Source organism: Amblyomma mixtum, chromosome 10 (genome assembly GCF_055824585.1).
Source record: "Amblyomma mixtum isolate Tamu chromosome 10, ASM5582458v1, whole genome shotgun sequence".
In the NCBI taxonomy this organism is placed as follows: Eukaryota; Metazoa; Arthropoda; class Arachnida; order Ixodida; family Ixodidae; genus Amblyomma; species Amblyomma mixtum.
The window spans coordinates 101,853,850-101,871,450 of record NC_143021.1 but is presented as its reverse complement, the minus strand read 5'-3'; the positions used below and the strand labels follow the sequence as shown (position 1 = coordinate 101,871,450).

The 17,601-nt window shown below is 48.1% G+C and overlaps 1 pseudogene; it reads left to right on the top strand.

Moving 5' to 3' along the window:
- Positions 1-876: 876 nt before the first annotated feature.
- On the top strand, positions 877-17,031 carry LOC149326553 (uncharacterized; annotated as a pseudogene).
- Positions 17,032-17,601: the final 570 nt, after the last annotated feature.

Here is a 17,601-nt window from a genome sequence, read left to right as displayed (position 1 = left end):
TTGTTCTTGTATATTTCTTATTACTACCCACTCTTCTCTGTAATGCTTCGGACCTGCTGATAAATAAATGCTTTCGAATTGGTGTCAGTACATTACAGAAGCGTTAGTTAGGTTTCTTCCGAGACACCAAACTTCATTCAATTCTGTTGCCGCATATAGTGTGTGCCATTTTCGCACTTTCTAGCGGAGACAGCTTCGGAAGGTTTATCCTGCGCGCTAGACTATCTCATTTTGTGTGAAAAAAAAGTTTGCCGGGTTGAAAAAAAGTGGGGCTCAACCGAGTCCCGAACCGGTTCGGAGCGGTTCCTTTTAATCGTTCCGGTCCGGGTTCAGTTCCAAGATTTTGAAAAAAAAAACATGGGTTCGGTTCGGCTCCGGTTCCGGGTGAAATTTCGGGTTCGGTTCCGGTTTTGGTTCAGGTTCTGGGCCCGTTGGACAACCGGGTCGTCCGTGTCCTTTTTTTGCGTTATGTTTTCGAAGTACTACCACTACTACTACTATTTTCTAAATATTTTGGAGCAGGTGCGAATGCTGCATGACTTACAAATCAACCAATGATGAGTCTACATAAAACTGGCCCCGGCTGTGAAGAAGTAGAAGAGCGTTAGTGGGTGCTTTCGTTAAACCAGGCTTCTGTTTCCTTGATTTTTATTCCAATCTCCCCAGAATCTCTCAAAATTAGTTATTCGTTTTCCGGATTCCTCAATTCTAATTTATGAGCCTCATGAGGTAAGTCTGGAGGAATTTTTTTCCTCTTTCGATCTGCACCCATCCCTGGCCAATCTCCACACGAGGGTGTGACATCGCTGCAGAGGCAGCCTCAACAGGCCACTGCCAGACTGAGACAGGCTCCTCTACTAAGGACGTTAGGCTACCATGGAGGAAGGTGAGTCTTTTTTTTGCACCTTTCGGAATAATTAACGGTGTTAATAGTTTGCCGAGGCGATTGACAGCTACACAGGTCAGCTGTGTTTCATCAAGGCAACCTTCTCCCTGGATCCTGCGCCGGTGGTACAAAGCTGTTAAGCCGCAGAGGTTGATTTCTGGCTCACTCTAGGAAAGGGCTGTTAGAGGAGGACCGGTACTAAGAGCGCAATCCGTTTCTTGGACAATTTTGGTGGAGAATGGGCCTCGTTGTGCTTTTTAGGGCGCTAGCACTTATACTAGACATTTCCCGCATTTAGCCGTTGTGTGCACCTGTGTTTGTCGGTTTCTCTGAAGACGGCTTTGTGGCAGGCTGCCGACTGGTGGGCAGCCTGCCCAGGTATATACATGCGAAATTGAGAAAAGCTTCCTTTAGGTAGACATTTATTGCGAGTCCACGTTTCGGACAGAGCCTGTCCGTTTTCAAGACTGAATACGCATGGTTCTTGCTTCTCTTCTTAAAGGGTCTTCATCTGTACAGGTGTCCGACACATGAATCAAAAACACCAGCAAACGATTCGAGAGAGGAGACCGGCTCAACAGAAAAAAAATGAATAAAAAACAAAATAATAAAACGAAGCAGCACTGGAAGGGGGAGGATAAGTGTCGCCGCCTGCCACCTAAGCTTGCGATGGCGGAGAGAAAAGTAAGACTGAAAAAAAGAGAGAGAAAAAGCAGAAAGAAAGGTGGGAGGGCAGATGGGAAGTCGCAACACAGGGGCAACAAGTAAAGTATATGGAAACAGTCAGTGGCCGAAGCATAGGAGAGATTTGAGATGCACTGACGTGTTGCCGCGTAAACGAGTAAACAAAATTACAATGGAAGGCATTAGTTAGCGGACTCGCACTCGCAAATAAGTTTAATAGCTATTTCAGTGGACTTGTTGATAGTGAACACAACAATATGTCATTGGATTACATTACGAATCATACAAGTAACAGTATTTTTATAACATGTTGTGACGAAAATGAGGTGCTTAATATATATAAAGGCATGAACAATACAAACAGTGAAGATGCTTTTGGACTGAAAATGAAACCTGTTATGTACGTCTTGGATATTATCTGACCAATTTTAACTTATATATATATAACTTGTCTTTGACTACCGGCGTTTTCCCTTCGGAGATGAAAATAGCAAAAGTAGTTGTTCTTCATAAAGGTGGTTCGAAAAACGATCTTGGTAATTATAGACCAGTCTCTATATTGCCTATTTTGTCTAAGGGCTTGGAAAAAACAATATATTTACGACTTTCCCGTTTTTTTAAAAAATACAACGTACAATACAAATACAAAATACAATACAACTCCAATTAAGCAAACAAGGGAAGGGGAATGAGAGGCTCGTTATAAATATGAGAGAAGCCAACAGCCACACAAACCAAGGAGAACAGGGGATTTTTTTTTATTTATTTATTTTCCTGCGGTGTTGATCAAGTAAGAATATTACTGAATATGTTGTCGCTTAAAGCTAATTGATTAGAAAAGCAGAAGAAAAAACAACCACATGCCGCCGGTGGGATCCCAACCCATGACCTCCGAATTACGCGTCCGGTGCTCTACCTCTGAGCTACGGCGACGGCTGTCAAACCTTCTGCTTTCGGGGGTATTTATGTTTACAAATAACCTAACCTTGAGAGTGTTCATCAGCGCCACCCACGTTCGTAAGCGGCGGACGTGGAACGTCCTGAGTTACCGCTGGTGTGACGTAGAACGCCATCGAACGGCGAGGGTTGCCGTAGCTCAGAGGTAGAGCGCCGGACACGTAATTCGGAGGTCGTGGGTTCGGATCCCACCGGCGGCATGTGGTTGTTTTTTCTTCTGCTTTTCTAATCAATTAGCTTTAAGCGACAACATATTCAGTAATATTCTTACTTAATCAACAGCACAAGAAAATAAATAAATTAAAAAAAATCCCCTGTGCTCCTTGGTTTCTGCGGCTGTTAGCTTCTCTCATATTTATAACGAGCCCCTCATTCCCCTTCCCTTGTTTGCTTAATTGCTTAGCGAGGGCCTCGGTTCTGGCAGCCTTGACGCCATAGGAAGCATAAGAGGGTTCTCAGACAGCTTCCACCCTCGCCGTTCGATGGCGTTCTACGTCACACCAGCGGTAACTCACGACGTTCCACGTCCGCCGCTTACGAACGTGGGTGGCGCTGATGAACACTCTCAAGGTTAGGTTATTTGTAAACATAAATACCCCCGAAAGCAGAAGGTTTGACAGCCGTCGCCGTAGCTCAGAGGTAGAGCACCGGACGCGTAATTCGGAGGTCATGGGTTGGGATCCCACCGGCGGCATGTGGTTGTTTTTTCTTCTGCTTTTCTAATAAATTAGCTTTAAGCGACAACGTATTCAGTATGTAACGGCCTTTATTGGCAAGAGATGACTGATTGTGAAGGCCGGTTAGAGCGGGCAAGGACAGGTCCGGTCGCAGAACAGTTGATGCTCCCACCACGCGCCGCGCGTCGGTTCTGCTGCCTCAGCTGCCGATCGTCGTCTTCTCGCCTCGCCCCGCGCATCGGTTCTGTTGCTCCGTCTGCTAAGCGTCTTCCTCTTTACATTTGGCCCCGGGGGAAAAAGAGCCATCCTGGCGATTTAAGGGGTCAACAGGACGCAGGGGTCGTAGTATGGCTTCAAACGCGAAATGTGGACGGTCTCACGCCCACGTCGTCGGAGATCGGATGATGGCGTCACGGGCTCAACGACGTAATTGACGGGAGAAGTGCGCTCAAGGACATGGTAGGGTCCGTGGTAGTTGGGCAGCAATTTGGTAGAGAGACCTGGTGCAGCAGAAGGCACACGGAGCCAAACAAGAGATTGCGGCTGAAAAGTGTCTGTGCCATGGGAGTGGTCGAAGCGGTATTTTTGGCGCCCTTGGTCGTCGGACGTGAATGACCGGGCGAGCTGGCGGCACTCTTCAGCGTGTCGGGAGGCTTCAGATACGGTTGTGGTTTCCGACGAATCAGGATGGTACGGAAGAATAGTGTCGAGCGGCGAGGATGGTTCACGGCCGTATAGAAGGAAGAATGGTGAGAAACCAGTAGTGCTCTGCGTAGCGGTGTTGTAGGCATATGTGACGAAGGGGAGGATGACGTCCCAGTTAGAATGGTCTGCCGCCACGTACATTGAAAACATGTCACCTAATGTTCGATTGAAACGTTCTGTCAAGCCGTTCGTCTGGGGATGATAGGCAGTAGTGGTGCGGCGAGTAATGTTGCATTGCTGCAGAAGAGATGAAACGACGTCTGACAGAAACACCCGCCCACTGTCACTCAACACTTCACGCGGGGCTCCGTGCCGAAGGATGAAATGGTGCAAAAGGAAGGCTGCAACATCCCGCGCCGTAGCAGCTGGGAGGGCAGCTGTTTCGGCGTAACGGGTCAGGTGGTCTACAGCGACGATGACCCAGCGGTTTCCTGCAGCAGTGTAGGGAAGTGGGCCATACAGGTCAATGCCAACTCTTTCAAATGGCCTGGATGGGCAAGGCAAAGGCTGCATAGCGCCGGTCGAATGGTGATGACCCGGCTTGCGGCGCTGGCAATCGGGGCAGGACCGGACGAATTTTCGAACGTAGTTATACATGCCGCGCCAGTAATAGCGGAGGCGAAGCCGGTTGTAGGTCTTGAAAGCACCGCCGTGACCAGCTTGCGGGTCGCTATGAAAGGCTGCGCATATTTCTGAGCGTAAATGTCCAGGGATCACTAGGAGCCACTTGTGGCCATCAGAGAGATAATTTCGGCGGTACAAAATCCCATCATGAATAGTGAAGTGGGCAGCCTGACGGCGGATTGCGCGCGGTACCGGCACGGCAGAACGGTCTGAAAGATGGCGTACAAGAGAAGTGATCCAAGGGTCCTTAGACTGCTCGTTGAGCATATCGTCCAATGACAAGGAGGCGCAGTCGATGGCGGGAGGAGAGGCACTTTCATTGGCTAGAGGTGAACCAGACAAAGCGTCGGCGTCGTTACGGAGCCAGAGCGATAGATGACACGAATATCGTACTCTTGAAGGCGTAAGGCCCATCGGGCGAGGCGGCCATTTGGGTCTTTTAGGGAGGACAGCCAACATAGGGCATGGTGGTCCGTGACGACCTCGAAAGGCCGGCCGTATACGTAAGGCCGAAATTTCCCGATCGCCCAAACGATCGCCAAGCACTCTTTTTCGGTGACTGAGTAGTTTTGCTCTGCCTTCGTCAGGGTGCGGCTCGCGTATGCAACAACATACTCCGCATACCCCGGTTTGCGTTGAGCAAGAACAGCACCGATACCAACGCCACTGGCATCTGTGTGGATTTCAGTTGGAGAAGCAGGGTCAAAGTGGCGCAGTATGGGCGGAGAGGTAAGTAGACGGCGCAACGTGATGAACGCTTCGTCACAGGCAGGACTCCAGCTTGATAGGTCGCTACTGCCACGAAGAAGGGCAGTCAGAGGCGCGATGATAGAAGCGAAATTTCGGATAAAGCGTCGGAAGTAAGAAGATAAGCCGATAAAACTGCGAAGTTCCTTCATTGTAGAGGGCTTTGGGAACTCAGAGACAGCACGAAGCTTTGCTGGGTCAGGAAGGACACCCTGTTTCGACACGACGTGGCCCAAAATAGTCAGCTGGCGTGCGGCGAAGCGACATTTCTTTAAATTGAGTTGAAGCCCGGCAGTCGCGAGGCATTCCAAAACTTGCTCGAGGCGAACGAGGTGTGTCTGGAAATCGGGGGAGAAAACAACGACATCGTCCAAGTAACATAAGCATGTTTTCCATTTCAGGCCGCGCAGTATTGTGTCCATCATCCGCTCAAAAGTGGCAGGGGCATTGCAGAGTCCGAAGGGCATGACGTTGAATTCATACAGCCCGTCAGGCGTCACAAAAGCTGTCTTAGAGCGGTCAGCGTCGGCCATCGGGACTTGCCAATAACCCGAACGTAGATCTAAAGAAGAAAAGAATTCAGCTCCCTGCAAGCAGTCAAGTGTGTCATAAATGCGAGGCAGCGGATAGACGTCTTTGCGGGTGATTTTGTTCAGGCGCCGGTAGTCAACGCAAAAGCGTATAGAGCCATCTTTCTTGGTGACAAGGACGACGGGGGAAGCCCAAGGACTGTGCGATGGCTGTATGACGCCACGCTGCAGCATGTCATTTACCTGGGCGTCGATAACCTGGCGTTCGGTGGACGAGACGCGATATGGGCGTTGGCGCAACGGCGAGTGGGCACCAGTGTCGATCCGATGGGTAACAGCTGAGGTGCGGCCCAAACGGTGGTGAGAGAAGTCAAACGATGACCGAAACTTATCGAGCAGGGCCGCAAGCTGGGTCTTCTCCGGTGGCGAAAGATTCGAGTCGATTGAGCGCGCAAAGACGGCTTCGGGAGCGGAATCAGGAGACGGTGGGGAAGAAGTAAGTGAAGACACTTGCATGCGGCAGGAGTCATCCTCATAAGGGTCCCAGGCGACGACGGAGGCGAAAGGCTGGACACGTCCCAGGCATTCACCGCGAAGAAGAGTAGAGGGGCACATGAATGGATTCGTCAAGGGCATGGCGCTGCAGCCGGCTGAGACGGTAAGCACGGCGAATGGCAGGGGTAGACAGTGACGAGAAGCGAAGGAGTCGGACGGGATGAAGATGACAGGGCCGTTGGATGCAGCGTCACAATGAACAGACACGAGGACAGCAGAGCACGGCGGGATCACGACGTCATCAGCCACAGTCAACTTGGAGCACGGATTAATGGAAGCGGTCACAGAGGCGTCGCCGAAGGGAAGAAGGGTGACTTCGGAACGAGTGCAGTCGATGACAGCTTCATGTTGGGAGAGAAAGTCCCAGCCTAAGATGACGTCGTGAGACGGCGATTCGAAGACGATGAATTCAACAATGTACGCAACGTCGTGAATAGCAACTCGGGCTGTACAGGCCCCCAAAGGCGCGATAATTTGCGAATTAGCGGCGCGAAGCATAAAACCAGATAGCGGAGTCATCACTTTTCGTAACTGGCGGCATAATTTTGCACTGAGTACAGATACAGCAGCACCGGTGTCAACAAGCGCAAAAGCATCGGTGCCCTCCACAGAAACGGTGATCAAATTGGCCGGAGAAAGTCGAGGTCTTGAGCTTGGCGACGAGCACGCAGTTCTTGCCTCCGGAACTGCGGGCACTAGTTTTCCGAAGGGGAAGAGGGACGACGGCGCATCGGGGAAACCGAGCGGCGACGCGGAGATGGAGAGCGGCGGCGAATAGAGGGGCCGTGATCGGAGGAACCAGTGGTCTCAGAAGGCGAAGTGCGATGAAAATGCTGGGGAGGGGCGTAGGCATAACCGCGAGGGCCGGTATCGGCAGCAGGGGACAAAACATGGCGGCGGCAGTGACGCATCACGTGGCCAGGAATGCCGCAGGCATAACAGATGGGTAGGTTGTCCGGCGTCCGCCATGGACGGAAACGTTGCGGTGGTGGCCGGGCAGGACGAAATGGTGTCGACTGCCGTGGATGCTGGTACGAAACTAGCGCGTCTCGGCGGGGACGCCTGACTGCTTCGGCGTAGGTAAGTGGCGCAGCGACAGGAGGCTGGGAGGAAACCGGTGGCAGGGCTTCGGACACTTGCTCCCGGATCACGTGCTGAAGTGTCGGAGTCAGGGTAGATGAACCCGAAACAGTAGTAAGAAGCGACAGCTGCCGCGCAACCTCCTCACGGACAAACTGCTTGATCTGGAGCAGTAGCGAGCTGTCCTCTGTCGTCATGCTGAGGCTAGTTACTGTGTCTGTCTGTGCAGAGGGCTGCCGAGTGAAAACGCGCTGTCGGCGGAGCTCATCGTAGCTTTGGCAGTGGTCGAAGATTTCGGTGACAGATGTAACGTTCTTGCCCACAAGCATATTGAAAGCGTCATCTTCGATTCCTTTCAGAATGTGTTTAACTTTATCGGCCTCCGCCATGGACGCATTGACGCGCTTGCAGAGATTGACGACATCTTCTATGTAGCTGGCGTATGATTCACCACTCTGCTGTGCGCGAACGCGAAGACGCTGCTCGGCGCGAAGTTTGCGTGCTGCAGGACGGCCGAAGATGTCGGAGAAGCTGGTTTTAAATGCGGTCCAGGTGGTAAAGTCCGATTCGTGGTTCTGGTACCAAAGGTGGGCAACGCCGGTTAGGTAGAAGATTACATTGGTGAGTTTCATAGTGTCGTCCCATCGGTTATGTGCGCTCACCCTGTCGTAAGAGGACAACCACTCTTCCACGTCGTGATCGTCCGTGCCGCTGAAGACGGCAGGGTCGCGCTGGCGGAGCGCACCATGGCAAGCGACGGGTGCCGGTGAGGAGCTGGCTGGCTGGTTGGCGTTGGCAGGCATAGGGGTAGTGATAGTCCGGTTACGTAGCTCCAGGACGGGATTCCGCAACCTCCACCAAGATGTAACGGCCTTTATTGGCAAGAGATGACTGATTGTGAAGGCCGGTTAGAGCGGGCAAGGACAGGTCCGGTCGCAGAACAGTTGATGCTCCCACCACGCGCCGCGCGTCGGTTCTGCTGCCTCAGCTGCCGATCGTCGTCTTCTCGCCTCGCCCCGCGCATCGGTTCTGTTGCTCCGTCTGCTAAGCGTCTTCCTCTTTACAAGTAATATTCTTACTTCATCAACACCACAAGAAAATAAATAAATTTAAAAAAATCCCCTGTGCTCCTTGGTTTCTGTGGCTGTTTGCTTCGCTCAATACAACTCCAAGACAGTTTGAATTTAGACCTAAGTCCTCTACTGAAATGGCTCTCCTGAAGCAAAAAGAAATAATCTTAAATAACATTGAATGTAAACAAATGGTTGGTTGGTTTATGGGGTTTAACGTCCCAAAGCGACTAAGGCTATGAGAGACGCCGTAGGGGAGGGCTCCGGAAATTTAGACCACCTGGGGATCTTTAACGTGCACTGACATCGCACAGTACACAAATAACCCTTGGAATATACATAGACTTCTCCAAAGCCTTCGATTGGATTCATCACGAAACTCTTCTTCTTAAACTTTCTGCATACGGTGTCCGGAACAAGACACTATCTGTTATCACCAGCTATTTAACTGACCGATATCAGTACGTTTCTATAGATAATCATCTCTCTACTTATATTAAAATAAAGCATGGTGTACCTCAAGGAAGTATCCTTGGTCCCTTATTATTTAATGTATTTATTAATGACTTAGTACAGATTGACTCCGAAACAGAATACATAATTTACGCTGACGACACTACTTTATTTCTGTCCGGCACCAACGCGAATGATATAGCAGAAAAGGCTAACAGCGTGTTGGGCAAACTTAACTCATGGTCTGAAAAAAATTCCCTACTAATAAGCACACTGAAAACAAAGGCGATATTTTTAGAGCTAAAAATGTCAAATGGGCTGTAAATACAGATTTAGTATTGCGTGGTAATATGATAGAAATAACTAATGTTGTAAAAACACTTGGCGTTCACTTAAATGAATTTATGTTATGGGACTACCACATCGAGCAAATGGAGAGTAAGCTAGCTCGCGTTGTCGGCATAATCAGAAGGTTAAAGTGCATGATACCTACAAGGACAAAACTTGTTATCTACCTTGCCCTCTTTGACTCTCATGTTAAATATTGTCAATTGGCTTGGGGTACAAAGACGCAAACTAATATTCAGAAGGTTTTGACATTGCAAAAAAATGCAGTCAGAGCAATTGCGGGTGCCACATACTTAGCACATACGAGTGCTCTATTTGCAAAATACCGCATTATGGATGCAAGGGTTATTCATCAGTACCGTGTAATTCAGCAGTACAAATCTCAGGTACATAGTGACACCACATTTTTTGGTGACCTTGCGAATCTACGGGAAAATACCGCTGTTCACAACACAAGGCACTATGAATATTGGTATGTACCTTGTCCAGGCACAAATTACGGTTTTCAAACTCTCAGGTATGTGTTGCCATCTTTCCTTAATAGAAACGCTTTCACTAACCAATCCATTCTTTCCGTTTCATATAACGCTGTCAGAAATATATTCTTACAAAAGAATGAATCATATCCAACTGTAAAATAAACAAAATATCAATGTGCTGTTATTAAACTATCATTTGCACGTGTGTAACAGTACAGAGACTATTCTGGTGATCTGTTATGAAGATATTGTACATATTTGTTATTTCATGCATTCTCTTGTTATTGTTTTACTGCTGTCTGTCATCGCCGTGCCAAGCCGCTACGGGAGATGGAAGCTTTGTCAAGCCGCGTGCGCGGCTTTTTTTCCTTTCTCCTCAGCCATTGTACATGACTGAAATAAATGCACTGAACTGAACTGAACTGAAAAACTGTCGAGAGGAGAATGATTTCCGCCAAGTGGAACTCCTTCGGTACGATGAGTCAAGGCGGGCACAATGGAATGTAGCCAGACACACCTGGGCTGTAGATGCGCACCTATGCATACCCCCCCCCCCCGAAAAAAAAAAGAATAAAAGAAACGGAAATGTATGCTCTTTTGGGGAGGAAAAGTCCCATGGGGGCACTATGAATGGCGGGGGTTCTTAAGCGAGGGTTCTTTGACTGCGCCGCGCTCGTCAAGATGGTCGAACTGGGTGGGGAAGGGAAGAGTGCGGTGTGCGACGAAGATATCTGTGTAAGCATAGGGAGTGGAGGGAAGCTTGAAAATGATTTGAAAGGGAAGGAACGGCCGCGGCATGTCACGCCGGGACTCAGGAGGTCAGCACTGGCTTTGCAAGGGGCGGATGGAAGACAAAACGCCCAGGCTTTCATTAATGCCGTGGGCAATGGTTCCAAACTTATAAAGTATGACTCGCGTTGCTCCCGTTCCCGTGTGTTGTTGAACCCCTCCTGTAAGACTGTTAATTTAAATGCGTCAAATGGCTTTTTTTTCCTCATTAATGTGTATAGACAGGGGGAGGTTGGGTAGAGATAGCGCATGAGCGCGGTGTTTATTGAAGCGAATTCGTAGAGTGTTAGCCGTCTCTCCAATATACTGCATACTGCACACACTTCATTCTAGGAGATCGACAACGTTGGAAGAATTCAATAAAGCTGCCATTGATTTTCCATTTAAAGCCCGAGGCTGTGCTTGTTGCCCAGGTTGTTGTTTGTTTCTGTTTGCACACCTGGAATCAACTTTTTCCACAGGTTCGGTACCCTAACCCCAGGTGGTTATAAGTTTTTGAGTGTACTAGAATGGCTCGGAAGTTTTGCGGTCGTCTCTAGACTACGAGAGGGGGAGTAGTGAAAATTTCGGCGAGGCGCTCGCTTTGTTCGAGAATGTTGAAATGTGCTTTAAGGGTTTTGTTTACGTTGGCGGGGGAGTGGTTACCTGTGAAGGTAAGTACCAAGTTTGCCCGGCGATCTATTTCTTCCCTGCGTAACACCCCAAAGAACCCCCCCCCCCCTTCCCCGTTCCAGAGCATGAATACAGGGAGAATGGCTTCTAAAGAAAGTTAGTTTTTTGGAGGGGCTGACTTGCGCCCACAAAGGACTGTACCACTCGGCGGCGGCGTAGCAACAAGCGTGCTCGGCGGTCGTCGAACAGAATGTTCGCTGCTCTTGGAAGTACGAAATTTAAAGCAGAGCACGAACTTTCGAGATAAAGAACACAGACGAGCCTATTACATTCCGGTGCAGCAGCAGGCGGACGTCCTACGCATGCTGTGCTTTTCCCAAGGGCACCACCAGCGCTTCATTTAATAAAGGCGTGGGCTTTTTGCGATGGTCTGCACGCGTCCTTAATCTAAGCACCACACTGAAAACAAAGACCGGACAAAAAGTGTTGTTCGCTCCTTCTGCTTTTGTTTAACAGTAACTTTTGCTGGGCTAGTTGGTGAGACATTGTGTTCAGGAAAGTAAAAGCAGCGCTAAATATTACACAAACCACACAAAGATCGGCAGGACGGGCGCTAACTCCAACTAAAATTATTGAAAGCCACATGTTGCATATATACAGCCCGAGGAAGGTGACGCATGCGCATTTCTTACACGGCAAAACACACACACACAAGCGGACGAAAACTTCTCATAATCCCGTATTTTTGGCAATCTATGCTCTCTTCTTCGTAGGGAGATAGAAGTGGTGCTGACGCACATGCCACCCCTCTCTTTGATAAAAAAAGGCTTCTGCCAGTTCCCGAGCTAATCCATCTTTACTTCTAGCTAGAGTTTTAATCTCGTCAAGTCGTGGGGCACAGTTCTTTCCATTTTCATCAATGCAAGAGCGGCAATGAGCAGGAAGGTTTTCAGAAGAATCTGATGCGTTCCCTAACGACTTTCTATGTTCCCCGGCACGCTCGTTGACGCAGCGTCCAGTCTGACCGACGTATACCTTGCCACATGCAAGGGGGATCTCGTATACCACTCCCGTGGCACACCTTATGTAGGGCTTCGAGTGCTTCTTCCCACACCCAGATGTTGCTTTAGCACTGCTGCTAATCTTGGGACACATCTTGGCCGATTTGCAGAGAACGGAGAAGAGGATGGGAAATCCGTACTTGTTGCCAACTTGTTTTAAATTGTGGGACACCTTGTGCATATACGGTATCACCACTGGTTTGGCTTCACCGATAGGTTCTTTCCGCCGTTGCCCCTTTGGCTTGCCCTTAAGTTCCTGCAGCAATGCCTCGGTTACGCCAGCCAAGACGTGGTCAGTGAACCCTGCTTTACGCAGTCTGTTCACCTCGCCCTGGAATCTCTCCCGCATCATGTGAGAGCACGACTTGATGAGTGCTGATTCCATAGAAAGGGTGGCAATAGCCCTCTTACCAGTTTTGAGTTGAGCGGAATCATACGGTAAAAAATCTTTCTTGGCCATGGGAAGGGAGCGCCAGCAAACTGTCCCTCCCCCAGTTTTTGTGCGCAGAAGAAACGGCAAGTTACTGCGATTTAATTACCTGTAGAAGCGCACCGGGTACATACAGCTTTGCTATAGGTAAGATCACTTATTTCGGGTGGCCCGCTACCTAGTCATATCGAAACTGCCAAATTATAGAGGAAAGCTGCTCGTCGTGCTCAGTCCATTGTAATGATGGTGATTCGTTTTTTTTTTGTTTCCTTCAAATTGCATCTAATTTGAAGTAGCGGCCGTTTCGCAGACCTCGTAGACATTTCATTGTCTTATTATTGGTCAAACAACACCTATCTTTAGCTAGACTAGTTAGAGTCGACATACCCCGAGCTCCCGGTCTGGTTGCATTGAGGCTCTGTCATCAATATCATCATCATCATCATCATCATCAGACTAACTAAGCCCCCTGCAGGACAAAGGCCTCTCCCATGTCTCTGCAATTAACCCTGTCCTTTGTCAGTTGCCGCCACTGTATCCCCGCAAACTTCTTGATCTCATCCGCCCACCTAACTCTCTGCCGTCCCCTGCTACGTTTGCTTTCTCTTGGAATCCACTCCGTTACCCTTAAGGACCAGCGGTTATCTTGCCTTCGCATTACATGCCCTGCCCAAGCCCATTTCTTAATCTTGATATCGACTAGGATGCAAATAGTCAGCGTTTGTTCTCTAACCCACTCTGCCCGCTTCCGGTATCTTAACATTACACCTACCATTTTTCTTTCCATAGCTCTGTGCGTTGTCCTTAACTTAAGCGCTGGTTTCTCCGTTCGCTAGAATGCTTGTTGTGGCATTGATTTCCATGAGAAAAACGTCACTGACAAAAAGGTTTCTTTTATCACTTCTAAAGTTTTTTGAAATGTCGGAGGCAAGTAACTTTTGAGAACAATCTTTTTCGTTTATACGCATGCCATGAAGATCGTTTTGAGGCATAACATAAGGGGGGAGGATGGTATGGTTGCATAGAAAGAAAAAATCGAGCTTTCAACGTGATGCTTCAATTAAAAAAAGCGCAAATATAATAAATGTGCACCTGAATAATTGGCTGATTGCCAGAATAAAGATCGAAAAGAAAGTGTCATCGAGCGGTGTATCGGCAAGTGATGTTAGACTTAAATATGAGTTTGTTGAAAAAAGGCATCATCGCCTAAAGAAAAGAGTTTAAACTACTAGCCTATTCTATATGATTATTCGGTCAGTTTATTCTATTTGCTGTCGCAATGCAAAAAAAAAAAAACACGAGAGTTTGGTGCGTCCACTGTCCCGCCAAAAATAGCCAACGCCTGCCTTGCCACATTTTGGCCTTGGTATTTTCAGCTCGTAATAATTTTAAGCACGTAGTGCTTAATTTTAACTTCATGCTTCATAATTTAAGGACAAGCTTTAAAAGTACGTTTTATTAATGAGTGGCCACAAGACATGTAGAAAGCAGATGTCGAATGGACTTCATTGTACCAAGCGCTGTGACCGATAACGATGCAGTTGAATTTGTAATTTGACAGTTAAATAAGCTGCGGTAATGCTTCGCAGAATAATTAATGAAAATCTCTAGCGGTGACATGGAATTGCGGCACATAGCGGTGATGTTGTAAGCATGTAACGTTTTTAACGCTTTAGAAATGAGAACTACGCCTCGGCAAAACATATTTTGCTGCAGCTGGTTGTTTTACAGAACTAATCCTCGGCAAACAATTTTGTGCTGCAAGTGGTTATTTTGCAAGAAATTTTAACAACTGAGCCGTCTACAATACATTGAAAGGGAACATATTGTGGACAATCGGCAATTTGCGCTTTCATGTGGCTAAAGATTTGTCCTAGTTTGGCAGAGCTGTAGCTGTGTGCGCTTTTTAAAAACATTTGATCTGAATAAAGCAGAGTGTTTCTTCGAATTCATCGAACAGGAATGGACGATAGGGTAATGTAGCTCACAGAAGCACAGATTAAGCTTAAATCGCGTGATGTGAAAAAAACACCGGAAATTATTCCTTTGACAGAACTTCATCTGAGCCTATATTTACTGCAATTCAAACGAAATAACATCCGATTGCGCCCAATCCTGCCACCCCCCAAAAATTGAGAAAAAAATAATTTCGATCCTGTGCCGTAATATACGGCTTCCGCTCATGGAACAGGAGTGAGAAGTGACCCAAGATTGACCCTTCCAAGAGTGAGAAGATTTCTGTGTCCTTAGCTTTAATATTTGTCAGTCGTGGCGCGTGTTGTCGAATTCGTGAAACGGCAAATGCACCAAGTTACACCAGGCTTTCTTATTTTTTAGGCTCGAAGTGCGTTACAGAGTATGGAGGACCGAGTGAACATGAGTAAGTAGAATGGTTTGCACTTTCAAAATGATATTGTACCTGAGGAGAATAGTACTGGAATGCATGAAATATCAGAGCATAATCAATCATTTCTTCCTGTGAACATCCTTCATGTAATAACGCTAGAACGAAAATCTGCAACCAGCTGTATTGTCATGGCCATTTTTTGATTCCGCAAAGATTTAACTGTGCTACTTTCTCTGGCGTCTCTTTTTTATATCCGTGATATTACACGCCAGCCGCCTCTTAAGCGTCAGAAACATTCCAGTGTTACACTAAGCATTAACCCAACACGGCAAACACCAATTATCTTGAACAACATGCACAGAACAATCCTTTAAATTACTGGTGTTTATGCAGCATCCACTGGCTTTTTGGCATAGCGTAGTGGCGTGCGCTCAGTACGGGCATATTGGTCAGACACCTGTCCCTGTCTATACCCTTTCTGTCATGAGTTGGATTCTAATGGAACGCCAGCACAAACTGCTCTAACATCTCCGGTTCGTCCATAAAATCTTCAACTTCCTACGATGCCGCTTTCATACTGATTATAATCGTCAATGGAGGGCCCCTGTGTCGCGGGGCTAGAACGGCTCTGCGCAGCATTAACTTGTGCCCAAAGGCGCTTACAGAAGTCCTTTCTTTAAATTGCGGCAACTTATTTCCTAATGCGAGAAAAAGCCATCGATAGCTGTGCATTTTTTTACGCATGCAAGCGTGGAAAATGATCATGTCCCTGTTTTTCCTCCCACCCTAGGCAATGCTTAGTGGCGTAAGGCAGTTCAGCGCACAAGTGGTACTCCCGTACTTTTCGAACATTCTCCATATTAACACTGTTTTTTTTTTGCCTTCGTTATTGTGAGAGAACAAGAGGCTACTGGAGGCCGTGGTGCACTGTCTCTCCTTACCGTCGCAGAAAAAGAAAGTTTGCCTTGACGTTCAATTTATTTTTAACGCGACAGCATTAAAGACCCCGTTACCGAGAAAATCCTGCGTCGGTGTTATTTAACGTATCGCGGCGTCTGATCGTGGCTTGTCGCGTTCGCGATGCCTTGCTGCGCATGCACCGGCGTCTCACCAAATGTATAAAACCCCGTGCGGACGCTATGCACGGGAGTCATTGGTTCGAAGCTGCTAGTGAGCACGTCGTAATAAAGCGTCGCGTTCCCTGGCCGACGTCTGGTCACTCGGCGTCTGGTTACAACAAGTGGCGACGAGTATGGGATTGATGACGACAACCAAGAAACCAGAATTACCGCAAGTGTCGGGAACCTGCCGGAGTGCCAGCAGCAAACTGGGAACTTCGAAATGTACCTGGAACGCTTTGAATTATTCGCTGCTGCCAACGACAACAAGGATGACTAGACACTGCAAGTTTTCTTAAAGGCTATTGCCGAAAAAGCCTATGTCACGCTCTGGAGCTTGCTGTTGCCGGCAACGCCTGCTAAGTCTTCATTCAAGGAAGTGGTAAGTGCTCTAAAGAAGAAATACGCTCCCAAATGCTCACTTGTCACCGAACGCTACCGGTTAAGCCAGCCCAAGAGAGAAACCTATAGGACCATCGCGCAATTCATTGTCGGATTGAAGAGACTAGCTTCAGCCTGCAAATTTGCACGTTTCTGAGCGAAGCTCTGCGGGATCGGCTCGTCGTGAGATTGCGTTCCGAAGCCATACGGTGCCTACTGCTAGCCTTTCTTGACGATGAGATAACATGGGACCGAGCGTGTAGTGTGGCCATAGCCATGGAAGCTACAAGCCAGGGCACCAAAGACATGCTGAAATCGCCGAGCAACAAAACGGCTTCGTCGAGCAGCACCGAAGTACACTGGACACGAGAGGCGGGGAAGCATCGTAAAGCAGATGACAGAGAAACGCCTCTGAAGGAAAGAGGCAGACAGAGTCCAGCTCGGAAGACGTCACAAGAGACGAAAGCTCCATGTCACCGATGTGGAGGTCAACACTAACCTGTGAGTGGCCCTTTTTAAACATCCGGTGCTACAAGCGTGAAAAGATGGGACACGTTGCAAACAAATGCATACCTGAAGTAGTGCCTTCGGTAGGGCCGGATGATAGCAGTACTAAGCTACTAACTTTGTGTCACACTACTGCAAACGCTGGTGCACCTGCAATTGTCATTGTGGTTACGATAAACGGCAAATATATGCCCATTGAAATTGGTACAGGCGCAGCTGTCTCAGTCATATCGGATGTCGAGTGGGCGAAACACTTTCCTAATGCCGGTTTAAGACAAGCCAATGTGAAATTGGCGACATACAACGACATGGCTGTGCCTATTGCTGGAGTTATGAACGTCATAGTGCAGTATAAAGATCAGTGTTTCGAGCTGCCTCTAGTTATTGGAAAGGGAACAGTGGGCGCGAGAATAACCATGTTATTCGGCCGGGACTGGCTTTCTCAGATTAAGATCAATTGGCACGAGATCATGTCTGTGCAGGCAGTGGAAAGTGACACGCCCCTTACAGAAAGTATAGTCATGCGTTCGGCTCAGGTTTTGACGCTAACAAAGGTCACGG